This window comes from Cygnus atratus, chromosome 3 (assembly GCF_013377495.2).
Source record: "Cygnus atratus isolate AKBS03 ecotype Queensland, Australia chromosome 3, CAtr_DNAZoo_HiC_assembly, whole genome shotgun sequence".
Lineage (NCBI taxonomy): Eukaryota > Metazoa > Chordata > Aves > Anseriformes > Anatidae > Cygnus > Cygnus atratus.
Genome location: NC_066364.1, coordinates 89379302 through 89407115, shown reverse-complemented (window position 1 = coordinate 89407115; position 27814 = coordinate 89379302). Strand labels below are relative to the sequence as shown.

At 40.0% G+C, this 27814-nt stretch overlaps 2 long non-coding RNA genes across 2 annotated transcripts; one reads left to right on the top strand and one right to left on the bottom strand.

Moving 5' to 3' along the window:
• Nucleotides 1–181: 181 nt before the first annotated feature.
• Nucleotides 182–27007, bottom strand: LOC118254673 (uncharacterized). Its single transcript, XR_004780722.2, has 3 exons — nucleotides 26752–27007; nucleotides 15137–15176; nucleotides 182–851 (listed from the first exon to the last, which is right to left on the bottom strand). It is a non-coding gene; the product is annotated as an uncharacterized LOC118254673 (long non-coding RNA).
• LOC118254667 (uncharacterized) lies at nucleotides 5701–9872 on the top strand. The gene is made up of 3 exons (XR_004780720.2): nucleotides 5701–5821; nucleotides 9056–9139; nucleotides 9572–9872. It is a non-coding gene; the product is annotated as an uncharacterized LOC118254667 (long non-coding RNA).
• Nucleotides 27008–27814: the final 807 nt, after the last annotated feature.

Here is a 27814-nt window from a genome sequence, read left to right as displayed (position 1 = left end):
TTTTTCCCCACAGAGACATTAACGCTCTTGGTCCCAGTGTTGTGTTTTCTTTTTCATTTATTTTTGTCCATTATATTATATTTTAGCATACCATGTTTCCACAATTTTCTAGTTCCCCCCTTAGTAGGAATATAAAGTGATTCTTCCAACACACCAAGGAGCTGTGACTTTCTGCATAGTAATAAAAAAGATAATTGTGATGTCCTTTCAGAAGAGAGAGTGTGTGTCATTCATTGGCTTATAGCGCAGGTTATTTAGTCAAAGCCCATGGTTAGTGATTTCTCCTCAAATCATAAGTAGTTAATATTTAAGAAAACTGCATGAAATCTTTCTTTGTTGCACATAACAACATTACTCAGTAAAGAGGAAAACAAAAACAAAGAAGCCATTGAGACAGACTGAGGGGTTTTATGACTAAAACGAGGTCCTTGTGTTGACTTTGGTCTCAGCTCTTGACTAGACCAGACAAAAGGAACATTTCTTCCATTTGGTGTTTACCTATTTTTCTTATGCATGGTTCACTGCAATTTGCAGGACCTGAGCATTTAAAGCCCCCAGTTCAGTGAGTTTCATGACTTGTTCTCTTCTTATTATAGACAGTGTTTGTACCAGCTGTTCTTGCTTGCAGAGAGGTTTATCTGATCTCATTAACCTCCCAAAACTAGTTGCACGACAGTCATACAAGTTGCTTCTTCATGTACAAGCTTTCGGTAAGAGCAGCGCCCCTCAGGATGAGATGGCCTAGAATCCAGCAGCAGGTCCACACCAGGCAATTCAACAACCTGAACATTATTTCCTGATACTGTGCACATCTCCATATTTCTGCAGGTGCTTCATCCTCTGTTGAAACACTGACAGCTTCATTTCAGAAACCAACCAAACAAAGGAACAAAAAAAGCAACAACAACAACAACAACAAAAAAATCATTGTTCCTTTCTTTTGCTTTGCAGAAGAACAAGATGTGAAATACAGCATGTTTCGGAAACTGGGCACTAACTTTGCAAGTCCCACACACAGCAACCATAAAACTGCTGGTATGCCCAGTCCCCCTTGTTCATGGAACAACTCTAGCTTTACTAAGGTTTACTTTAAAACTTTTATCATAAAGTCTTTGAACAGAGGAAGCTAGCATTAGTTTACATTTCTTAAGTAGTCTGATGATATAAACCACTTAACATTAGTTCCTCTATCATCCAAGTTCCCTATAAATGGATCCAAGCTTCAGGGGTAAGAGAGGAGTAAGAGAGTTTTATGGTTTTCATAGCTGACTCTTAAGTGAGTCATGGGGTAACAAGAAATGGCATTTGGTGGCAACCCTGTGGCAGGGACACTGCATGTCTCAGATTGCTCAAATAGTTGTCATCCACTATTAAGTTGACACTGATCTTGCTTTTTCCCTTAGAGGTTGCTTTCTGGGTCATTTGTCAGTGCTGAGTCAAGAAGAAGAATAATAATCTCTAAAGCTACAGCAGCATCATTGTACCATTGTATTATAAAAAAAAGAGTACTGTCACTTTCATAACACAAAACCTCAAATGGTTTTGCTGAGCAATTATGTGCTACGGATTTGACCTTTATCCTTTCCCAACTAAGTTCTTTGCTTCTTCTCCAAAGGGAATTTTTGTGCGTGTAGGTGGTTTATGGGGAATCTTTTCTCCCCAGTGCAGCAGCACTATTAGGAATGTTGGTTATGAGCCAAGTCAGCTTACAACTTTGGAAATGGCACCATCCAACCACAGGACAGTAAACAATAATTAAAAAAAAAAAAGTCAAAACTATGTTTTTCTGTAAATGTGTGGGTATGGTGGAACTAAGAGGAGGGAGAGGCAGGGAGAAAGCCTCTTCTTGAATCCATGTGGACCAATTCCTTTTTTTACACTGGGGCACAGGTAGTTGTCACCAAAGGACTGGGGACATTTTCTTGTATTGAACTAAAAAATGAAGCTAGCAGAATGTTTGAAACTTAATGGGTGAAAAGAAAATTAAAAAGATAAACTGAGAAAAATATCACCATTTTTTAATATAATTTAACATATGGTCGGAAGCAGCCAATTCTTACAAAACCTTAAAAAGAAAAAAAAAAAAAAAAAAAGCTTATTCATTCCTTTCTGCACTATCATTCCTACAAAACTGCTAGAAACATATTTCAATGCTCAATGCTTTTAGCTCCTAAGGAACCTCCACCAAAACAGACAGCACCATGCCTCCTGATTCTGCACGGGCTTTCTGTGTCCAAGGTGACCAATCCAGCATCTCTGAACAACGTATTTTCTTAAAAGTTGATATAAATTAAAAAAAAAAAAAAGTGTCTGTCAGGTTTTTCCTTGATGAGTAGATGTGGAATTTTGGGGAATGTTTTAGGGTAAGTCACAATCTGTTTTGTGGAATGGGCAGAGGAAATGGCTAGTCTGGAAGCTTAAGAGTCATTTATGGTGAGAGTTTAAGCACCCCCAGCATATACAGGTTTAGTGCCAGAGGGCAGAGACAGGAGTAGCTGTCAGAAGTAAAGACAGTGCAAAGAATATTGGACCCTAGAAAGTATATCAGTAGGTATATTGGCATCCTTAACATTTTCATTGTCTTTATATTTTATTCCTTTATACAAACTCAGAGTGTCTTCTTCTTGCCCCAGTTTTTCCAGTAGCTTCACAATTTTGTCTTCTTTAGTTTTTACCCAATCCATGCCCCTCAGTCCATGTGTTTACTTCAACAGGAATCCTTTCCCAGCAGGCTAACTCTTCTTACCACCTCTTGCCTCAGACAGCAGCACAGGGGAAAGCTCCCTAAGCACAATGCTTGCACTGAAAATGTTTTCTGAAGTCTTTGGTGGTAACGGTGAATCACAGCACGCCAAGCTACACACACAATAAAATTATTTTTAAATCCAAGTTTTGGTAACAGAGAAATACTGCAAAAGATTTTTTTGTCTCAGATAGGCCACTTAGCAAGGGATGGGATCTGAGGGCTTTGCCATGGGACCAAAGGCTTTGCCATGAGCCTCCTCTCCCTGCTGCACACAACTGTGCCCTTTTTGAAGAGAACATGAATACACAAAGGGACCTGCAATAAAAGACTGTAAGGAGCTTTTCCCTCTCAGGTTTTCTTTTTACCTGGTAAAGCTATACCAACTCAAGTGGCACATGGCTTATCCAGTCTCTGCCACAGCTAACACATAGGAAGGAAGATTGCTAGCTGACAGGCACATGTATTCAGTAGATACAATTAAAGGAACTGATAGAGACATCTGGATTATTTTAAATTCATGTCTCGAACATATGAGCCTCAAATCTTGGCAGAGTCTGAGAAGCCTTTCAGGTGGCTTTTTTTTTTTTTTTTTTGATGGACTCAGAAAATAAGAAAATAAGAGGAGTCAAAGAAAAAAACTTGAATAGAGAGTAAAAAAAAATCACTTCATCTGTTTATGGGTGAGCTTTTTTTAATGTTTACTGATAAATTCAAGGAAAAACATGGTGCATTTCTCTAGAGCTGCTGAAAATACCTAACATTATCGGATATTTACTGTAGTTAGGGTAATAGAAAGTCATGTAGCACTTTGCTTTCTGATCGAAATGGATAATATTGGTGAGGTTTTCCTTCACCTGATGATTTACTTTACTGATGATGTCATGCACTGGAACTATGTGTAAGGCTGTCAAGTTTGAGAAGACAAGGAGGCTTGAAAGAAAAGTATGCAAATATGATGGAGGGAACAAATGATAAAAACTATCTCAGAGATATTACTGGCAATAGTTTAGTAAGATGATACGAACATATGACAGACCTCAGTCCCTAGGAGCAGACAGTTCATGAGTGAAATATTTGTACAGAGTTTCTCAGATAAGATGTGCATTAGCTCATGTGCACCCTGCGACTTTGCTAGACTTAGAATGGGATAAGCCATGCATCTGTCCAGGTGAGATAGCCTGGAAGTAGAGAGAGCATCTTTTGAGGCACCTAAAAATGTAGAGTGGCTTTATTTTAGTTCATCAAAATCTGACTTTGGAAGGGAAATGGACAACTAGGTTTATGAATATGTGAGAATGAAAACTGGTCAATGGGAAGGAAAACTTGCAGATTAAATTTGTTTCGTGGTGTTGGGACACTCACAAACGAGATTGCCTGGATGCATTGCAAAATCAGACCTTCCCATTCTTTTAGGGCAACCCAGATCAAACATGGAAGATAAAGTATTTTCCCAGTCCTAGAGCAGCTCCAGCTTCAGCTGGTTAAAATGCTTCATCCCAACTTCAGATCATCTATAAAATTTTGTAGTTTAAATAAACAAGTTCTTCCTTGTCTGCCTCTCATATGGGAGATAAAGACCATTTGGCTGCTTGTTTAAAATGTAAGTAGAGTTGCCTTTCCCCTGATACAGTCAGAAGCATTTTTTATATTCTTTAGTCCATGGCAGAACTCATTCACTTGTACCTTCTCAGCAATATTCACCCCAAGATGGGCACAGAGGTTTACCTCACTGCACAGCGGTCCTGAGGAGGACAAATTCATTTTTGCTGAGAGTTACACAATGTCTGTGCCCACACAAATAGCCTGACTGGGCGCAGATACAATTGCTGCTATTCTTCTCTACTGAGCAATGCTAACCTTTCCTGGCCTGCCCCTTGTAGCCATGCTGTCGTCACTAGTTTGGTCGTTCCCAGGAGGGGTTGAACAAGGGATGCTGGGCTTGCAGGGACTTTTACTACCTGGCTTAAGGCCAGGGATCAGGCTGGCTGGTCTTAACTGTGCTGTGTGCTTTGATTCCTGCGAGTTGGGCATCTACTTACCTACTCTTGCTTACAGTCAGGTTTCAAACTGGCATTTTGCCAATGGACCATATAAATAACCTATTTCTTCTACAGGTTGTCATACTTTCTACTCAGTGGTGAGAAACCTGTTTCTTCCTCAGTCCGACCAAATTTTTAGTACTGGATGCACAGCGGTAGGTTTGCATTATTTGTTTGTTTGTTTGTTTTTCTTTTTCAATACTTAATTTTTGTTGATGGTGAGCTGCAGGAGCTGCAATGGTTTGTCAGAGAGACCAAGAGAGAGCAGGCAAGTTTCAGCTCCATCGCATTGTATTGCGCTGGCTTGAAAGACTCCTGAGACCAACAGGGCTGTGCTGTAAGTGGTTATTTGCTCTTGCCTTTTGCCCCAGCTGTTCTAGAGTGCAAGAAAAAGCTGGTGCTCTCCTTACAGAAATGTGAGATGTGGGAGTGCCTACAAACACAGCAGGAAATATTTCCTTGAAAGTATTGGTCATCTCTGTAATGCACACTTTTCTACAAGTGCTGTGCAGGCAGGGTCGAATTCTTCCTGGTCAAGTCTGTTTTGCAAAACTAGCTCTCCTCTCATATGAAAACGGAGCAGAGGAACAAGCTCTTCAGGACCTGTTTTTCTGGGCAGGTTGGGACAGGAAGGGTTACACAAAGGCAGCTTCAGCCCAGGCTGATCTCAGCCTGGAGCCCTTCTGCTACCAGGGGTGCTCCACGGGCACAGCAGTGCTGGTGCCCCGCTGCACCCATGATGACAGGGAGCAATGGGCTTGCTCCATCTGAGGACTGTGGAGAAAACAGGCCTTGCCATGGCTTTAGGGGTGTCTGGTGAAAATGCACTGGGGCTGACAGTTAAGCACCTACTGAGGGGCTTCTTATTTTCTCTATTTTTTTTTTTAATTTATGTTTCTGGTTTGTTTCATTTCAGATTGTTGAACTGGTCACTGGGTTACCAGGTTCATCTGCTCCTGCTCTCAGACCCAGGCTTGTGTAACCAGAAAGTATGTGGGAGTCTGCACGGGAAGAAGCCATGCTGCAGCAATTTGAGGTGTGGGAGACTTAAGAGAGAAAAGCAGCTTGGGGCCAGGATTGTGCCTTATATGGCTGCTCAGTTTCTGTAGTGCGTCTCTTGGCATACGGCTTATGGTAAAATCCTTCAGGTGCCGTGTTCTTGCACGGCTGTATATCAAGTGCTGTTTGCTGAGGCTGCACTGAGCTGTGCTGAGCCTGGGCCAAAAGGAGGCAGGTAGCTGGGAGTCACAGCTGTTAAACAGCCAGCCCTCAGATGTGCAAAAGTCCTGCCAAAATCCCTCCTGCATCATTAAGCGCCTGAGGTGGCTAGTATTGGCCAAGGAAGCCTCCTCCCATGGCCAGCTGTAGGTCACCGTGCAGGTGGCCAGTCTCTGCTGTTCCCCTGCTGCTCGTGGGAGCAAGCAGGACAAGGCACTCACGGGATGTGGTCCCCCAAAGAGATTACACGTCGCCAAGGCCATACCACACTTTATATCAAGCCCCGATTTGTTTTTGTTGCTTTGGCTGAGAACATCTAACGGGAGTGCTCCTGTTTGCTGGGAGGAAACTTAATCTGTATCTGGACGACAGTGTAACACTGAGTGCCAGTCTTTCATGTTGCTCTTGCTGGTGCACAACTTGTTTTGAACAGCACCTATTTTTGTTTTCAGGGCTTGTTTTTAACCTTTCCAGAATATGTTGCTGCTGGCAGCCATCCACCAGCTCTGCTTCTTTGGGGGCTCAGCTAAAGTGAATCACACTCAGAGAATGGCCGTGTGCTTAGCTGCTGAAATATTGCTTTTTTGCAATATGGAATTTTTGAAATGCAAATATTTGCAGCTCTCCAAAACCACAGAAATAATGTTTGTCAGTGCTCTAGAGATCAATGTTTAAACCAAACAATTTAGTGCAATCAGGAGGATGTTTTGACTTACTAGTAATACATTTTAAAAGAAAAAAATGCTTTATAGATACATATACATGTACATACACATTTATAGATATACATACATATGAGAGACAGATAGTGATGTAGATATGCTAGGCAACTCTGATATGCCAAAGTCTTGTCTTAAAATATACATTTACAGCTGTGATAGTATGAGGTTTTCATGGAAGATTACTATAAGCTGACATTTTTATAAATAATGTTTGAGGCCTCAAATAAAACTTATTTGTTTCCTGTCTCAAGCATCTGCCAAAATACTTCTGATTCTTGGGATACTAAAAAAGTGGAAGGCTTCCTCTCGCCCGTCAGTTATTCTGCTACCAGATTGTGCAGTTGGATTTGTTGCTTTATGTTTCTCATTCTTATCTGAAATGCTAGCTTCTCTTTCCTGTCTGTTCTTGAGCTTTGCCAATGCTATGAATACTGGGCAATCTTACAGCCTTGTTACCACTGTAAGTTTTACAACTTAAGTCAACTTAAGTATTAAAGCTGTCTCACCATTGGTTTTGAAACAATTGGTTTTTATTGTGTGGTAGAGTCTGGATTGCTTTTATTTTATTTGGAGTCCCCAGGATCTTATGATGCAGATAGAGCAATTCCTAGTCTTTCAATGCTTGTTAAAATTTAAGGATCTGTGTGTTACAGGAGCCTCTTAAGAAAGAAAAAGAGGTCATTGCATGATACATCCAGAAATGAATCCATCTAGGGATATGTAATGAGCATCTAGGCTCATGTAGCAATGACCAGCTACTTGGACTTTGAACTTGTGGTAACAAAGCAATGAAAACATGTTCAAATTAGTTGTTAAATTGTTAAGCTAAAAGGAGATTAATTAAAACATCATAAAACACAGTTCTTGCAAATGAAATGGAGAAGGCAGTCTTCTTGTTTTTACAGCAAATGTAGTATTGTGAGTTTGTGATGAAGAGTTCAGACCACAGCAAATTCCCAGAGGGAAGAGTCTTTAAACATAACAACAACAACAACAAGGGATTTTCTAGTCTGCTTTTTAAAGTGGCCTCCAGAAGTTAATGGTCACATTTAAATCAGATGTTAGTGAAAACAGCTAAATTTATTATATGCATGAGTTTGGCTGAATATATAGGCTTGTCTGGAAAATGTTCAAGTAAAACGGGTGCTCTGTGGTTAGGTTAATACAAGAGAATACTTCATTGTATCTACTCTTTTTTCATTTTGTATTTTTTTACTTTTACTGGAATATAATGATGGGGTACATGTGCTCTTCTAAAACAACTTGATGATGTTCACTAGCTGTAGGTGGGCTGGGCTGCTGTGACGAGTAGGCAGCATCTACAATTAAGTTGTGATCTAAAATCTTTCTCTTGTATTAGTCTGGTTGCTATCTCCCATTCTGCAGAATGAAAATAATTTTACGTAATTTCTCAGTTTTGAAGTTCTTCTGGAGGAGGCTCAGACTCAGGTAAATCACAGTGTAGGACTTGCACTTTGTTAGCAGCAATTTTAAAAGTACTTTGCCCACTCTGATAAATTATGCATCTCTGCAGAGACAGAGTAGAAACAGTTGTATAAAGCTATCCCAACAATCCTGACTCTTTTCTGTGTTATAACACTTGTGATGTTTGTGATAATGAAATGTAGGTTGTGTATAAATTAATGTATAAAAGGATAAGTGAAATCTCCATTTACCACAAAACTAAGCACAGTTTAACCTGTAGCTGTAGTTGCACTGCAGGTGCAACTTACTAGGCTCTGTGCAGAACTTTTTTTTCTTTGTCGTGTGTGTTTTTTCTTTTGGGAGAGAGGTTTTAGGGGTAGGGGCAGGGGGTGGAGGGTTCCCCTTCCATAATAGATCTACCCCTTTAGTAAAATCACACTGTTATTCAATTACACAAGACCTGCGTTTACTGAATGCACTGTGTTCTTGTCCATGACAGCTCTTGTTATTGTTTTAAATGACTTGGCACAATCCCAAACTGCATCAGACAAAATATAAATAAATGTAGGATAGGTAGCAGTCTTGCAATTTTCCCAGCGAGAAGAACTAGATAGAATTGAGGTATTTTGTGATGCCTGATAAAGAAGGTGTGTGTATATGTCTACTGCATCCCATAAGGGGTACAAAGGAATAGAAAAGAGAGTGAAGGCAGCTGCTTCAGAAGGAGGCTGTACGTACATTTTTGAAAAGAAATAAATTGGACTTCATTCTGCCAGAAAAATCTGCTGCTGGAATTATTTTAATCTCTTGCACTGAACATTTTATCTGTATTTTGAATCTCACCACAGTTGCCTTGAACGTGGCATATATTTCATATTTCTTGTCCCTGTTTGCTCTTTATGCAGGTCTAACCAGCCTATACCTCAGGCTACGTCTCTAACAGCGGCTTTCGAAAGGGATGATGAGAAACGACCTGATGCAGGCTGGAGGTAGTAAAAACTATTTAATGCACTGATAATTATAGAGTGTTCTGGGAGCTCTGGCTAATGGATGATATGGAAACACCTAGGATTTACAGACTAATATTCTTAGCAGATTTTTGGAATATGAATATTCTTTTTAAAATAAAATTTGAGCTAAGCACATGCACCTATTATAATGAAACAGAGCAAGATAACCTTACACTGAGTCTCCATGTCACCCTGCTCTTATGCTGTAAATTCTTTTGTTATGATCAGTTACTTCTTGCAGTCATCATGAGGATTGATTTGTTAATGACAGTCACTAGAAAGTATTATTTATGCTTGATTCCCTTAGAATAAGTAATCTCAACCTTTCTGAATCTCTCCACTTGCTTCTCATGTGAGATTAACAATTACAAATGACATTCAAAGTTTACAGAACAGTTCTTGGCTTTACAGGAACAAAATGTCATGGAAACACCACCTCGCAGCTCCCTCCCCAGCAGCAATAGTAAATATTTGATCAGTGTGTACTTTCCATTCAGCTCAGCATCCTCGGGCTGGCTTGGCACATCTGTTTTTTTGGAGAAGTCTTACATCTGTGATAACGTGGTCGCAAAATGGTAAAGTGGACCTTCCCAAAGAACTTTGGTAAGTTGTCTAAGGAAGTAAAACAAGGGGAAGAAATGGAAAGACTTTAATGAGATGCATGAAAACCAGAGGCCATTGGCCCTCTTGATTCCACAGATCTTTAAGATGGATAAGATAAGAAAGTGGGACAAGTCAGCCCTGCTTTCTGTGATTTCTCCTCTGGATTTGTACTGGACTTATTAAAATTAGAGAAACCCCATGTCCTGATTCTTACTGTTCTTTATGCTTTAAAATCATTACGTCTTGGGAACAGTAAAACCCATATCTCTTAAGCAATGTTGTTGTTCCCACACTGGCAACAACAGTTGCCTCTGACCAGCCAAGGTATACCAGCGGGCAATTGTGAGCTTTGTAGGTCCTCAGCTGTAAGATACAGCACAGCAGGAACCACTGAGCTTGACATTGCTCATTTGCTCTTTAACACAGCTGCCTGCTGATCCCACTGGGAAATGTCTCTGAGCCACAAGAGGCCCCATCAGTGTCTGCCTGTGATCTACCCTGAGCTCCCCTCTGCCAGCTACTAGAGACATAGGGCATGGGGTACAGTGGCTTTCTACCAAAATCTGTTTGGCCTGTAACTTCTCACCGGGCAGCCTGGAGCACCTCAAGGGGCTGCAATATCGCACGCTTGTGCCCTAGGGCAGGGGGCACAGGAGAAGAGGAAAGGAACAAAATACTGAAGCACCTCAATGGCAGTTCAGTGTTGCTGGCAGAGGCCTTCTGTTGGTGTTCTGCAGGGTCTTCTTGCCAGAGAGCTGAAGGAAACCATAACGTAGCTGAGAATCAAGCCAGTTGCCTTTCACCCCAAATATGGGAAAAAAAAACATCCAGGAGCAGCTACATAATGTGCTATTGCCTCAAAGGAATAGAAAAAGACTTATTCTTTTTAAATCTGTGCAGAGAAACTAAATTCCAGGGAAAAAGCACTGATAACAATTTGCTATAAAACCAAGATTAGAGTCCAGACAAAGTAGATTTGTTCTTGCTCTCTAAGCAAATTTATTAGTCCACACAACCCATACAAAAGAGCCTCTGAACAGGTAATTAGAGTCCAAAATTCAGCTTTCAAGGTTTTGTCATATATTTCTCCCTGTTTGTTTTTTATTGCGCAAGCTCAGACACTACAGTGATAAACTGTTTGCTCTGTGGCCTTGCTGTGGTACATGGAAAACTTTCCATGACTGTATTGCTGAAGAACAGAAATAGCTAGGCATGTCCCAAGTAGCTTTTGAAACCCAGTTTGGATCCTGATGAAAAGAGAGATTGTTTGGGGGCTCATCAATATCCCATACAACTTGTTTGTTTCTCTTTAAATGTCTTATGCAAAACAGTGTAAATTGCTGGGAAGAGATTTTATTTCATATCCTCTTGATAGCTTTTAGAGAGGTAAAATACCATGCAGTTCTTGAAAAAATTTTCTTTCAGAACTATGCAGAGAGGGCTTCATATTTTTTTCTCTTTTTTATTCTATTATTATTACTTTTATTATTAATTCAGGGTTGTACTGTATTGAAGGATAAAGTCATCTTCCTCATTTTTCAATAAATAAAATTATCTTTTGATATTAATTTTACCCTAATGTATTGGGAAATGGAGTGTTTAACTATTTTTCCCTCTGGAGTTTCCTATAGGCAGAATTCTCTGCCAGTACATAGTGAGTCCTGGTGCCAGGATTTCAGATATAGAATGCTGAGAGGAAAGAGATCACTGTTCTCTGTCTCAGTTTGTCTGTTGAGATCAGAGCTGACTTCTTTCCTTCTTTCTGCCCAAAAGGTGATTTGTAGTGACTCACTTGACTGCTTCATGTCCATTTTCCTTCTTTGAAGGACACTTTCAATTCCCACCATCTCCCTCTTCTTTTTGTTTCTCTGGGACATAGCCTGTAGGTCTGAAAAATAACAAGTGGCTACAGTATATGGATATCTGACTGTATCAGATTTACTTGAGATTGTATCAGGTTATTTCTTGTTCTCCTTGCAGCTACAGTTGGCGCTAAAATAATTCTTCTTGTGGCTTTTAAGAAATAATTATTTTTATTTTATATGCAAGGGCAAGAATACTCATTGCTTAACTTTTCTTCCTCCAGATCACACTGAAATTTCACAGGTAGTTTTTGTGGTTTAACAGTGTTTAACAATCTTTCTGGTTAGGCTGATTAATCCTAGCTGGCCCATTAATCCATGTAAGAAATACTCTGTTGTGCATCTTTGTCATCTTTCCATAACTTCTTTTGTGTCAAACCCATGTTTACTTTTTTCCCCTCTACAGATGTATGTGTAGAGTTTCAAGATAATATTAATCTCAGAAGTGAACTGTAGTTAGTTGAAGGGATTGAGGGAAACCTGACCATTCTGTGATTGGCAAGAGACATGGGATTTTGTACCTTCAAGATATGGGATTAAAACTGCTGCTGGATTTGGGCTTCCACATCAGCTAGATGATAGTTCTATTAACAGAATCATTGTCCCCATTAGCAGTCTCAGTACAGAAGAGAATATTTAGACAACTCATGCTAGACAGACTAAACTTCCTTCCCTGCAGATGACCTCATCCAGAAGCACTCACAGGAAATGGCATTTCTGAAGTGCATGCACCGTTATTTGAGTTTACCTATTTTCTGGAAAACCTGAAGGCTTGAGTCCCTAGGTCTATCCAAATTCCTTCAGCATCATTCTTCTATCACTTTTCTTGTTTGTAACCTCATAAACATGCAAGAATGTTGAAATCCGTTGGTAAAACAGGAGAAAGCTGAACATGTTTCTGTATAAGAAACATAACGTATATGTTTCTCTATGTTTCTATATTCTTCCATGCACTTGTCTGCATGGCCTCATTCTCTGCCTCAATGAACATCAAATCCTATTCACAATGAACCAGGGAAAGCAGAACCCTAAACTAAATACCCTTAGGAGGAAAAATACTTTAGCACTCCAGAGCTTTTGAATTGGAAACTTGGAGATCTTGTTATGATGGATTCAAGGTTTCCAGCTGTGACACTGTGACCCACTGTTTCATTTCAGTGATGTCACTTCATAGGATATAAGCAACTTTAAAAGTTTCCCAGGACATCATAATGCAGTTTAATAAACAAATAAACTATGTCTTAAGATTGTGACTCTGAACTCAGAACAGTTAAATGTTTCTTAACGTGTAGATCTCCTGATAAGTTTAGGTTCTGTGAGCCCTTCAGTCAAATACGGCAAAACGTTGGGACGCAGGTCAGGTACCTTCCCTCCTAATCCATACTAGGGGACTGGAGAGGGCCACATCTGGTTGTTCAAACACACTACTGAAGATTTGGGGAAGCTGGAAGTAAAAGGGTCAGAGGATACAAGGCCTTTGCAAGGATGAGGAAAAACTTCACTGAACCATCTCCAACAGGTCTTTCTGCCTCCCTTGTGAGTTTCTGGAGGTGCTTTGCAGGCACTGAGAATTAATGTGAACAGTACAGGTAAAAGACAATGACAACCAAGGTCATTTAAGTACCTCGTACTGTTAGGACAGTATTCAGGTTGGGGATGTGATACTGTATTTGAGCTAATCTCTTCTATCTTCACCCACAATCAGGAAGACTGAGGCTGCTTGTAACGTTTCATGGTCAAGCAGAGGAGCTGCGCTGGATGAGAGAGGGAAACAGGACTGGAAAAAATAGTGGTGTCAGGATGTGATGGAAAAGGAAAGGACAAGCTGAAATGACACTTTTAGGTTTACTTTCTTAAGAGTAGGTTGCATTTCTGGAGGTTGCTGAAGGCTGTTTGGGGGAGAGAAAGGCAAGTACAGGGAGGTGAGAACCTCTGTTTAATGGCATTTCCCCTCTCCCTTCCCCGAAGAAAACAGTCTCAAATTTCTCATGTATTTACCCTTGCCTTTCTTACGGCACCGCAAAACTGAGCCACCTCTGTAGCCCTCACTTGTTTAAATATGTCCTGTAAAATATTTTCCTTTTGCCCCCTACATGTAACCAGAAGCAAAAAGCAGTGATTTTAAGAAGAATTCAGATGAACACGGCAGATTATAAACAAAAAGCAATACTAGGGAGGAAGGGGGATCTATTTTAATAACTTAACTTATTTTCTTGGGAAAAAATGAATAAATAAGTAGGACAATTTCAGAAGTGAGTACCTGCAACTTTCTCTGCAGATGCCAGAGTTTTAAGCATGGTGCTTCATGAAGAAATGTGTTTGTTCTGTTAGAAAGTCCTGAGCCATGTAGCTAAGACACCTGAGAAACATCTGAGAGTATGTGTATTGCATAGAGAGTGGAAAATCACCAGCATATTCCAGAGCAACACTGCACCTCCAGAGCAAGTCCAGGGTTTGGGGCGGGGGGGCTAGGGGCTGCAAGTTAACCTTGGCTGGAATTATAACTGAATGTTCTGGAGACTCTGCAACAGCAGCTGATTGTATCTCGTGCATAGATAAAAGTGGATGGACAGAAACATTTCTCTTCTGGTGAAGTTTTGCCTGGAGCTGTAATTTACTGCAAATCAAGGGAGTAACTTTTTTTCCTCCAAAGATTAGACCGTTACAAGAAATATAGAGACGCTTTTATGGCAGGATGACTTTTCAGGGCTGTAACCATGGAGTCGCACACTCATATGCCATTATGATTAACCTCTTCAGTGCTGTTAGAAGGCACGTGTACTCTGGCAACAAATTTCTTGTGACAATATTCCCCCTTTTAGACATTACCACTTTGGTCATCTATCTCATTCATAGGCTGAAAAACAGCTGGAGCATCCTACAAGGAAATGCTCTGTACAAGGCGCTTTTTAAGGTCTGCTGTGGCCACTGGAATATTTGCATATTTTACTTCTTTACAGCCTACAATGGAAAGGAAAAATGGTACCAGAGGAGGCATAAGAAATAATACAAACAGCAGTTTGGGGAGGGTAGTAGACATTATACCCCAGGACTTACCCCAGTTGGCAGCTAGAGATTGAATTAAGACTAAGTGTATGAGACAGGGAAAGTGACATTCTCTCACACTTCCCTACTGACAGTTTCATTAAATTTTTGTTAATTTATTTGTTAATCCAGTCAATGAAGTGCTAAAGTAGGAGGATTTTCTTTTCAAACACTTCAAAACACCTTTTGATTCTCTCTACTGGATTCAGACACCCAGACGATGCTTTTGTTGATCCAGTTTAAAGATTAGCTGTGTTTTCAAATTCAGTGAAATTACAGATGTGACCTGGATATGGACCTGTCTAAATGTGAACAAAACCTGTCCCACGGACTGCACTATCTGCTGCACTTATTTTCAGATGCCTGTACTCTGAGGTACTGTGTATGCACGGTGGTAGATCTACCAGCAAGCAAATGTGCCCTTTTCAGGTTGTCTCTCAATGAACGACATTACATTCTTGCTTACCAAGCCCTCTTGCCAGCGTTGCTGTGAAAGGGTCACTGAACTAAAAAAAAAAAAGAATTACTCAGGCTTTTATTTACTGATTGTCGGCTGATACAATACAGTTCATTCAATCCCAGGCTATTAAAGCCCTGAAGAAACATTGCTATGAACAAGTTCTGACCTAAGTGTTTTCTCATTTTGTTTAAGCTTTTATAAAATCCTGTTCAAAGGACATTCTAATGGAAATAAAGCATTAAGACTTAATCCCTAGTGAAAGTTACCCAAACAAAACATTTAGTAGAAGCAGACATTTCAAACTGCTTTCACTGATGGGCCAAGATCAGAGGAACTCTTCAGGATTTCAGTTTCACTTCACCCTGGGAATGACATTTTCTGCTATTTAAAACAAACTGCACTCTAATAAAAAGACAAAAACAAGAAATACTCCAAGGAGAGAAGATCCTTTTTCCTCTCTAATACTACTTCAGAGCAAATTCACCTGTGTTTTCCTTCCTTTCTTTCATGCAGATTGAGAGGGCTTCTTCCTATCTTCAGATTTTGCAGTGCCTAGTTGTGCAGCAATATGTGTTATGCTGGCAGAGGCACATGAAGTGGAAGAGAATCCCTTTCAACACTCCTTGACCATTTTGTAAAACACGGTTGGTAAATCCGATTAAATGTGGCCCTAGAATTGCAGAAGCATCCTGTTACTGCAATATTTATAACATCTCCCGATTGATGATCAAGTTTTCTGCTTATAAGTGCACTTTACCATGGAGATACATTCAGGCAAACATCTGGGTTTACATTTCCATGTAACATTTTTGCATTTTTGAAGGCTATGAGACTTTTTTCTAGATTTGTGGGCCTAGAAGAGCATGGCTTCTTCTCCTGGGCTGCCAAACATTTACTCCAGAGCCTCATTGCTTACACCTCAGTTTGGGTGAAGAAGGGTTACATCTGAAGTTAACCTGAAAGCTTAGACTTCTGTGACACTGATGTGCTTGTCCCTTCTGAAGAAAAAAAAAAAAAAAAGAGACAGGTCTGACTAGCAAAACCTCAAGTTGTCTTTAGGTTTGCATTATGCTGGAGATTGCTCCTTTGCCATATCTTTCTGATCTAGCTGGAGATTGTAAAAAGTTTTGAACTGGAACAACCTCAGCTTAAAGGAGGAAGATCTGGGAGCCCTCAGTTTGTGTATACAGCTTGATCCACAACAGTCCTGATCTGCTGTCATTCAACTTGTGCTGATAAAGTTTTCTGTCTGATTTTGTTTGTTTGTGTTTGTGTTTTTGTTTATCCCTCTTCTTTTTATCCTGCCTGGTGTTTAGAGATAACACAGGCAAGAAATAGGAGACTCTGAGATAGCTTAAGGTTAATTTAGGGTTTTATCTGTAAATCTTTAGGGTTTCTTGAATAGATTTTTTTTTTTTAACAATACTACTCTAAAAACTGGAACCCACAGAACAGCCTGAAGAGACATTTTTATTCAAACATGCACATAAAATTAGTTTATATATAAAAATAAATCTCTTTCTATTGCCAGAGGTTAATCCCAATGCTGTGTGCCCACCAGTCATTCCATTCCAAAAACAAATTGTGCCTTTCCTTTGAACTCAAGTTCTGGGTGACTGTTTTTTCCTGGCCCTTGAAGCTGACCTCAGAGCACTACATGCCATCATCTTGCAATGTATCATGCTGAAGAGAGCTTGGGATGGAGTTAAATGTTATGTTGGTCAGTGAATAAACCAAGCTTTTCCCAACAATTATTTTTTTTTTCCTCTGATAATCACCAGTGACTTTAAAAAAACAATCTGTGTTTGGATTCAAAAGACCAGCTCTCAGAGGACTTAATGTAATGGCCATGCTGCAAACAGCCAAGTGTTCTTTCCTAGTTTAGTCCTTGCTTAACTGCTTTCTTCAAAGCCAAATACATTTGGATGTATTCTTCGGTATTTGAATGTTAGGAAATAGAAAATTAAAAATAATAATGTAGGAAATTCCCATATGGGAAATCTGTTGTGTATTCAAAGCACCTTAAGTTGCAACCTTGCACACTGTGGCCTTGAAACATATCGTACCTGAAGATCAAGCCTTGATTTGAGGTTTCCCAAGGTTTTTATTGACGATGTGGAGGGCCTGGAAGGGGGATTAATTCAGACCTGCCTAACTCCATTGCTCTTAGTAGTTCTGGCATCTGGTCTCTGTGCAGATCGTCCTTTTTCAAAGAAAAGGAACACAGAGCTTGCCTTGGCTCTAGATTCAAGCCCAAGATCGGGTTTGTCACTTTTGATTCCTGTGCAGAAAATAATCACAGCAGCAAGCAAAGGTGAAAAATGGACAGTCCTTCCTAGCCTTGTCTTTTAGCTGGCCATCAGAAATGGTCTGTAACTTGGGGGAAGGTATAAATAGAGTCTGTGGAAAAATAAGTGCTGAGAGATTTAGATGAAACTATTACAGTAGGTGTCAGAAAGTTATTTAGCTCTCTTCTAGAATGTACTAAATGATGAGCATCACTGTCCAAAGTGTAGGTCTCAGAGACAGCTCAATGATGATGTGAGCTGCGTGGACAGCTTATTAGCAGCTGAATAAAACCAAAGCCAATGCTGGCCTTCCTAGAGAAGGAGACGTCTGGGATAGCAGCAGCCAAGGAAAGCCTGCAGAAGCATCACGCAGACTTATTTGAAGCATGAAGACAGGAGGAGAAAGAGTTCTCAGGGTTCAGCTGCGAGCTGGAAGAAAGCTTGGCAGTATGAGCAAAGAAAGTGCTTCCTCTAGTGCTCAGTAATGCTCTACATAAGTATTCTGTCAATAAATGCAAAGGTAGAAAGACGGGAAGCTAGCAGTAGCATAAGGTCTGCTCAGGGGCAGAGTAACATAAACCACTTCTTTCTAGCTAATTGACAGGGAAGTAATAGGGTGCATTTTTAGTGCATTCCTCCAATGAGCAAGGTGTCCAGGAAGGCATTCTGCTTTCCTAGGCTCCTAGACGAGTAGTGCTACAGCCTGTACTGCAAGCAAACCAATCTCTGGCAAAAGTTACAGCAAATCACTTCTCATAGCCAATTGTCTGCAGGTCATCAAGAGCTAGGTGTCTAAACCCATTTGAAAGCAATGGTTTTATGTACCGTTTTTCCCCTGTGATGCCATACAATCTAGAAGCAGGAAGTATTTCAAATTTAAGAAGAACCTAAAACCTTACCTCTGTCTCAACTTTTAGTTCATTTTCTTTAATAATTTTTTGGTATGTCCTTGACTCCCCTGAAGGGTAAAAAGTTGTACTTTTCCCTGAGACCATTCTGAGCATGCATGTGAGTTGGAAGTAAATGAAACAGTTTTGCAGGAAATGTGTCACTTCAACTTTACATATTTGAATACTTAGCAAATAAAAAAAAATCTAAAAATAAATTGTGCAATTAATCTTGTTCTTACTACTGCACTGTTAGTCATGGCTGAGAGCCTTCTGGTGGCATTCAGCAGCCATGAAATATGTGGGCAGTGCAGCTGGCAGGCCGATTTTCAATAACAGTGAGTGTTTTTCTGCCCTTTTTTTTTTTTTCTAACTTTCACTCATTTTGTATTTGGCAGTTTTAAACTTCTTTTCCAGAGATGTCATTAGACATTGACCTTCACTGTCCTGTAGATTACTATGACTTTCAGTTTTTCTGCTTCTCCTGCTCTTCATGTCTTCTCTGTTATCAGGCACTTGTTCCATCTGTTGCTTCACATCCCTGTGGGTTTCATTAAAGATTATAAGATCTCTGAGATCAGATGCTTTGCATTTCACCTCCCTCACCACTGTTGGTAATGGACTTCAGCTTTCTCCTTGAGCCTTTCAAACCATGAACCATAATCCTGTATTAGAACAAACTGATACAACTTCACCAAAATAAATGCTTCATCTGACGTGAAGTGGTGCTAATCTAATTTCACCCATTCCTGAAATTATCTTGCAGAGTTTCTCTTAGGGATCTTAGGCTTCTCAGAGGGGGCTTTTGGTTTTTGCTGTTTGTTGTTTTTTTTCCAGTTGCACAGTTCCAGTGACGCTATTCCCTCCAGCCCTGATCACACCACTGGCCTGCCAAACCTCAGGTGGAGATAGCCAATGCCAAATACCACTGCACAAAGCTGTTTTTTCTGTTTTGTTTTGTTTATGGGTGGGGGGGTGTTTTTGGGGATGGAGCAAACGTGTTCCCTCAATAGCAGCAAAAACATGCCCTTGTTCTTGAGGCCTGTCACCTTTCGGACACTTTGTAATAAACTCAGTGACCACTGGTGAGGCTGGCCTAGAAAAGGCATTGCTCTGTTTCTCTGGCTTGCAAAAGCCCCACTTCTGCTACCTGAGGTACAGCTTTGGATGAGCTTTCTACCTGTGCCATGATTTCAAGGCTGCTGACTGTCAAAGCATTTAGCAGTATCTTGATAGTGTTCTGTTTGTTTGCCTTTTTTTTTTCTTTTATTTATTTGTTTACTTATTTAAATCTATAAGCAAGTGTGCACTTTCTCCTGTAGTTCAATAAATTACTTATGTGGAAGCAAAAGTTCTTTTTGGCAGTTCTTTGCTGCTTTCCCTCTCAATTTACATGCAACCACAAGTATCTGCTGTTGTAGAAACATTGAGAAATTTAAATCTCTTACTTCAGGGGAGTATTGTACTTCTGCAATACCTAAATCTTGTGAAATAAGAGATTCACCAAGCATGCTAACCCCACCACTTGATTTAAGAAAGTGGCACAGAATATAAGATGCACCTCAGGCCCTGTGGCCTGGCAGAAGCAGTGCAGCCACCATCTTCTGCAGTGAACTGCCTTGCTTATTCTTGCTGCTGGGTCTTTGAAACAAACAAGAATGTAGGAGAAAAGGGAGAGAACACGATGCTTAATCAAAATTTTAGATGACTATGAGTAATTCTGTGAATTCTGCCCAAAACTGCCAAGTGAAGTAGCAGTGAAAAGCCTAATATGCTTATAGGACACACTAAGCAGGGTATTTTTAGTTGAGATAGGGAATTATCCAAGCCATTGTTTGTGGCAACAATAAAGTTTTAAATGTACAGTTGAGATCACCTAGCTTGACAAAAGCTTAATGTGAATTCAGACTGGTGTAGATGAGGATTAGCAGGCTGCTTAGAAGAAAGGAGTGGAGTAAACATTTTCCTGTTACTCCTTACAAGGAGATAAAAAGGCCTTGATTTGTTTAGCCTAGCGGGCAGAAAGTTAAAAGAGGATAAGGCAAGTATTTGTAAATGGATTGGAGGGAAAAATCCTGTATGAGAGGATAATATGAGCCCTAGATCAAGTGTTCATTATCTGGTCATGAATACATTTAGGGTAGAAAACTGGAAGGTTCCTAAAGACTTCCAGAGAGGTGTTCCAAGCAGGACCAGAGGAAGAAGGAGCTCAAATTGCTGGAAGATCGAGCACAATATGCCTATGGAAGGGATGTGTAACTGATTTGGAGAATTCCTGGAGATAAGAATCCATGTGACTCTGCTAGGTTCAAAAGGAAACCAGATCACTGCTTGCACTGTATTTATTTTTGGTAATCCCATGCTAAGACTGCTGCCCCTTTCTTGTAGGGATCAGCAGAGATTTGTTCCCCTCAAATGGTTTCACAAACTCTGTTCAAGGGATTTCTTGCATATTGCAGGGATCTAGCACATCAGTGGTGCCTTCAGTCTTTCTTTGGCTGTCTGCGGGCTACAGCTGAGCTGGTGCTCGAGGCTTTGGTTACAAATATCAGGCAGGTAGTGTATGGAAGTCAGTAACTGGACGTCTGTTGAGTGCTGTCCTGGGATTGCAGCAAGTCTCACTGCAGGACATGTGGCCCAGTTCTCCACTCCTGCTAAGAGGGAGAAATGCTGCTTTCTTTTTCCCTCAAAAGGTGCTAGTCACCCAGTAGTGCTCCCCCACCCTCTGTTTATACAGACAGCTTGTGTCTTTAAAGGCTATTTATTTAGTAGTTTTGAACATTTCACAAGACACATCACTGTTTACTCATGCAAAGGCCTGGAGTACAACTTAGTCCTTGTCATGCTGTACTGATTGAATCCAAATTTATTTTGCCTCAGTTATTCCTCCTTTCCGGTGGAAAAAAAATAAAAAAAAAATTGTATCATGGGAGAGGAGCACTCTCTGGATTCCTTACATGCTCATTGTGTCCCAGTTCTGGCAAAGCTGCCTGAGGACAGCAGGAGGGACCCCCATCCTCAGGATACACAAGGAACAAAGCTGATTACTTTTCTTCTCTTGTGGCTTTTGTACTTTGACTTTTGCCCAGGCGAAATAGCTATGAAACTTCAAAGAGCACCAGCCATACCTTTATCTACCAGTTTACATTGCTCAATAGTGCATAGTTAATTCCTTTTTTTTCCTGTAGAGATTGTTGTTTAAAAGCACTTGTTATGCAGCCAGCTGCTTTGCATGCTTTAAGATGAGGAACAAAAACCTACTGCCAGCTATGAGGTCTTGCTGCTGTACTTTTCCTTGCAACTTTTCATACAGTCAAACTGTTGTTATTGTGCAGAGAACCCAGCAAGGCTATAATCACCATTAAAGAGGGTGGTTTGTCTATGTTTAGTTTGGGTTTAACTATTTTAGGGCAGACAGGAAAATATTTATGTCATTTTTTTTAGGACAGGAATCATCTGTTCTGTTTACATTTGTGGAGCAAATACAGCCAGGTCCCTGCCATGCCTGGGGCTCCTGTATTGCAATACACAAGTGTTTGCCATTTCATTTTTTTCACTTTCACCAAGTGTAATACAGAGTCAGATATCTATTCCTAGCCAGATATATAACCTTAACTTTGAAGATGTGCTGCTTCATGCATTCTGCAAATAGATAGCTGGAGGGGGACAAGGAGGAAGGAGAGGGATGTTCGTGCCTGCCATCTCATGGCAGATAATAATGTCCTAGCATGCCTGGGCGCTGTTGACCTTGTTTCTCATGCAAATGTTAATGATATATATATATATATATATATATTTAAAAAGCTTGGAAACCTAGTATCCAAAGGGTTTCAAAACGTTATTGTACAAGCCAAATATTTCCAGCTGTTGTTGCCTTCCACTTATTTCCCACAGCATCTTGGCCTGGGTCTGCTAGTGATCTTTCCTTGTTGATGGCATGAGATATTAGCTGAGCCAATGTTTATGCTGCACAGAAGGATATTCTTCAAGCCTTACTTCATTAACAATTTTAAAGCTTGTTAACCTGTTTATCTTCAAAGGATGGAAGCTTTTAACACTAAATACTTTGGACAGAATTTATATAGATTTTGATAATGAGTACATTGGATATCAGTCTCCAGTCTGTGTTGTAAACTGGGAGACACCATGCATAGTTCAGTTGCTTCTCACTGAGATGAGTGAGATTACATGCATATACATGGGTGTTTTAAGCAGCATCACATCTGCTAACTCCAACCCATTGAGTGTTTCTAATGTACAGCATTTTCAAAAGAAAAAAAAAAAAAAAAGCTAAGATATTTGATAGTGAGAAATTTGGCAGTTGTTGAATACAATTTCTGTGATCATCTGTGCATTGCCTTGTGGCACAGCATAACCTAGTGAGTGGTTTAATTTTAATTTTAACTATTTTAATTTTCTTGTGTATCAGCCTACAGTGCTTACTTCAAGAGGTGATGTCAAGTTACTCAAAACCACAGTCTGGCTGGTTGACTGTTTTTTGTTGTTGTTCTGGCTTTCAAATAAGTCTTTAGGGATCATTAGAAGGGAAGGGAGTTTTGCTTTAATTTTATTTTCGACCATTCACATTGGTGTTGCTAGCATTTTAAATTTCCTTTTGTTTTGGTGATGAAAACATCCTACTTGGTTCTTAATTGTTGTAAACATTTACTTAGCACTTTGCAGTTACTAATGAATTAATCTCCCTAATGCTCAGCGAGTGTTATGTGTATTTTAGAGCTTAGGAGTGTTGATGAGACATACCTAAGGCCATGAAGTGTGTCAGTAGTGTAGATGAGGATTTAATTTGAGAACCTTCTATGAGTCACTGTAGTTAATGTGCTAGTGTCAGTCTGCGGGCTTTGTGTATGAGCCAGAATTTGCAATATTATAGAGATTACATCTTTCTTATTGTTCTAAAACAGCTCTTTCAGGTTGTGTTCATTTTTCCTTTGAGAAGTGGATATTTTTAAAAGGTTGCTTCTAGATCACTGAAATGGTAACTTTGCTTGAAAGGAAACCTGATTCACAGGTAAAGCAAAACATTAACTATTTCAGTGTCAGCCCTAGAAGTTATATTCCAAAAGGTGAAAGTCCCCTCTCCATCTCCCACTCAGAGCAGAGACAACCTGTTCTCATTCCCACCTGCCTGTCTGCAGGGAATACCTGAAGCAATTTGTGCTGCTGAATCCCAGGGATGCTCACCAGGCCTGCAAGGCAGAGCTAAGGGCAGCACAGCCAGGAAGCATCTGACATCGTGGGCAGTGTGTGTTAATGCAGCCTCAGACTTAACGGAATTGTTATTTTAATGAGCTCTCATGTGAGCAGTTGGGGCTGAGCAGCCTTTTGGAGTGAGAACAGGCAGACTCTGCCCAAAGGGCCTGCTGGCACTCCAACCCCCAAATGTAGCACCCCATTCTTTGCAGGAAGATGAGGAACAAATCTCTCCTTTAATTCTAAAAATGACAGAAAAACCACCCCATCCCCAAAAAGTGTCACTTGCTGTGTCATCACCAGCTCATAGCTGGTAGTCAGAATATAAAGCATTGCCTTAAAGTTTGTGTTAGAAGTAGCAGCTCACTGTGATATAACGTACTTTTATTTCATGTTTGCAGTTAACAGTTGTTTCTGCTATTTAAGCCTGACGACCTGAGAATACCACTGGCTCGACATTCGCTGTGTGGATATATGCTTAAGTGCATGTGGCTATGGCTATGGTTTTTGTTGTTGTTGTTGTTGTTCATTTTATTATTATTATTATTATTATTATTATTATTATTATTATTATTATTATTATTAATAATAATAATAATAATAATAATAATAATATTTTTTTCAGAATTCTAGGCAGAACTAAAAAATTGATGAAAGAGAACTATGGGATGGAGAGAGGCAAATAATTTTCCAATCATTTATTACTTTTTCCTCAACGTTTCCATCTCCAGCTTTCCCAGATGTTACTGAATGAAACTTACAGCTCAAAAAAGCAGAGCTCTATTTTTGAAGCTGAACGTGTTCAAAGGCTATTTATTTGAGTGAAGTAACACTGCCAACTAGTGGTCAGATCCTTCATAGAGATGAGACTTGGTATTCTGACCAAAAAAAAAAAAAAAATTAATAAAAATACATGTAAATCACAACAGCTATTACAACAATCTCAATAGTCAGCTTTCAGACAGGAAAAATATTATATTTTGATTGAATGAAATAAGGCATTGCAATTAGTGGTATGATAAGGATATCATTAGATTAATGACATGTTGTGGTTTGACCATGCATTAGTACGCTTTACTTTATGCACTTTTTACATTATGGTTTTCCTTTTTTCCCAGCTAATTCATCCCACTCATAATCTGATCATCTGTACTGATGGTTTCAAAATCAAAGAAAGGAGTACATATTATTTCTATCTTGTTTCACAGTAGTGTTTTTGGTTTTATTTCCTAAACCATCAATGTGCAGTGGGGCTTGAATATTCTGCTTTGGCTCCTGTTTAAAAATGAAGGGTTATTCTATACCAACAAGGTATATTCTTCTAACAGCACTGAAAGCTTTTTTTTTCCCCTTCTTTCTCAGCCTTAGTTTTAAATGTATGTCACCTATCAGAGTTGATGAGGTGCTGAGCCATGAGTTCCCTTTTTTTTTTTTTTTTTTTTCCTGGTGTTGCCTAAGGATCCTTCCTGTATACAACTTAGGTTTTGGGATGCATATGCAAATATTAGTGCCTGTAATCTGAATACCAGAACCTAAACTTAAATGTTATGTTGTTGTTGTTTGTGTTTTTTTTTAATTTATTATTATTATTTCTGTCAAAATAGTATCCTTCCTATAGACAGTGTTCATCAGATAGTTATTTCATAAATGTCATGTGGTGATTAACAAGGGGATTTCACTAGGTGATATAGGAAAAAGCCTAGATCAGGAAGACAGCTCTCTCAGTTCTACAAGCTGGTTAAAATTAGGGTATCTTTTTTTTAACTCTGTGTCAGCTGGACATTTTCAGAGCCTGCAGTCTGTAGGTCCTCTTTCTTCAGTATCTACAGTTTTCTTGAAGCACTATATTTCTAGCAGCAGTCTGATGTTGGGGTACCTTATTCTTTTAGTGCTAAACTATGGGAGATATTCCCTGGAGTTTTTCTAGAGATTGGCCTGACTACCTGCCTGCCTAACTTTTGAAAAGCGTTTTGAAAAGGTGTTTTGATAACACCATGTGTTATTAGTGTTTATAATTATTAATTTTGCATTCCTAACCATTTTTAGCATATCTATATTATCGACTATGTTTTATGGCTTCTGTAAATAATAGTGACCTTATATGATCCGCGACGTCAGTTTGTGTATGCCTCTTATTCCTTATAAATACAGTACAGTCACCTGTTTTTTATAGTATCCAAAGACCAAGCCATTTCAATTCCCTGGTGCTTACTGAACTTTGATCAGCTCCTTGATCTCCAGTGTTTAGCTGTGATACCAAGATCAGGACATCTAATTCACTTTGGGCCATAGAAAAATGTGGATCGAGCTCAAGGGAAATATTTGGGGGCCTAGTTTTGATTTGCAGTAAAGCTCCAAATCTGCAAACTCCGTCCTCTTCTACCATGGACTAGCCCAGGCAGAAAGCTGTCCTCTCCTTCCTTCAGCATCAGGAATTGGAGCCTGGTCTCTGTGGCTATGGAGCTGTACCGTGACTACTTATGGCACTGCCACACGTTGGCTTTGTGCTAGCATCATTGTCCAGCCTGCTTTCACCTCCCTGACAGATAAATACTCAGCTTTGGCTTTCAGAGTACCACATGCTCCGTGGCTACCCTTGTGTTTTGGAGGACAGCAGGGATACAACACTTCACCTGGCTCTTCTGTGCTTCCACAGGGTTTCTGGTTTCTCTGTCATCCTCCTTTTTCTTTCCTTGGGGGACTTGATTTTTGTCCTCCTGCCTTGCTTGCTCAGCACTGGCATAGCTGGAATAGTAACCACAGCTCATTCTTTTTTTTTTTTTTTTTCCCATCTGTGACTACTTTGAAGATTATTCACCAACAACCTTCACAGAAACAACTTTCTAGCATGACTGCTGAATATGAAAGTCCTCTGTGTTGCATGTTTCTCACCTGTCTTCAGACCTGTTTTATTGCTTCCCTCCCCTGTCCTCCCCTTAAATCCAAGCTTTGTGGTTTACATATCACTTTTATTATCCACTTCTCTTTATTTTTAATTTTTAATTTTTAGCTCAGGGACATCAAACACTGACTGCATTTCTGGCTGTATGTATTCCCTGCTTTCTTGCCCTTTGTAGCCTGAAGGCAGCTTAAGTTCATAATTAAGCTATGGGCAAGATAGGAAAAGAAAACTGTTTGCTCCATGAACTTAGCAGCACTTACCATTAACTATGACACTGCTTGTTTATTTTTAATGAAAGAAGAAAAGGGGAAATAAATAACATCTGTTTCTCACCTGTGTTGATATATGGGTTTTATGGAGATGGAAAGCTAGAGGAGGGAAAGACGCAGCCATTGCTTTCTGTGATCTTTTCTATCTCTAATCCTGGAGAGATGACTCCAAAATAGATTTCCTCCCACCCAAGTTTTTCATCCTTCTCTTTCTCCCCTCTCCCCTGGCCTTACATGACCAGCAAGTTTAAAGAGAAGGAAAGAGCAGAAGGAGAGTTCTCAGTCTATCATTCTTCTCCCCATTGTAGCCTTTCTTCTTTGCTTCCTGGCAGAAGAATGTTGCTTTTGGGGTTTCTCAGTTGCTAGGAATTCAAAATATTTGTGGCTTTTTCAAAAATAATTTTGGAAATTGCATCAGTGCTGAGGTCCTGGGGCTGGAAATGCCAAGTGTTACCTAAGCGAAATACTTGGCAGCCAAGCATGGCATCGTATGATGGGAGACAAACCTGGGGCAAGAGGAGCCAAGTGCCAAGAGTAGAAGGCCCCCCCAGCATATTCTGAGTCAGACTCAGACCTTCATGAGAAGCAGCCCACACACAGATTTCAGTGACAGAAGGAAAACAGAGACTACATGGATAGGTGAGCAGATGAGGAGGAACATTTTCCTCAAAGGAAGAAGAAGGATTCTTAAAGGAGAATGAAAACTGTGGGAGACCCAAGTAGCCTCCCCCTGTCAGGCCTCCTCCTTTCAAGGCTGTTCTTTGCCACAAGAGTCCATGCAGAAGAAATTACTTAGGTTTCTGTACAACACCACTCCACCTAGCAGATTTGAAAGTGAATGGTGAGCACAGCCGGAAAACAAGGAGACCCATCATTGGAGTCTGTGGACAAATAGCTCCTGTCTGGGAAATAGTGGAAAAAAACAGAGTACTTGTCCCTCCCTCACACAGGCACAACATGCACTCTGGAGTGACACACAGACCAAGGGAATCCTGCCATCTCTAGGGAAGGCTTAAGATGTTAAAATTCCTGTTTCCTTTGGCATGGAAAGGAAATATTTTTTGTTGTTTTAAAACCGATATTTCAGTAATACCAGAAGAGGAATTTGTAAATCACATGTGTAATAA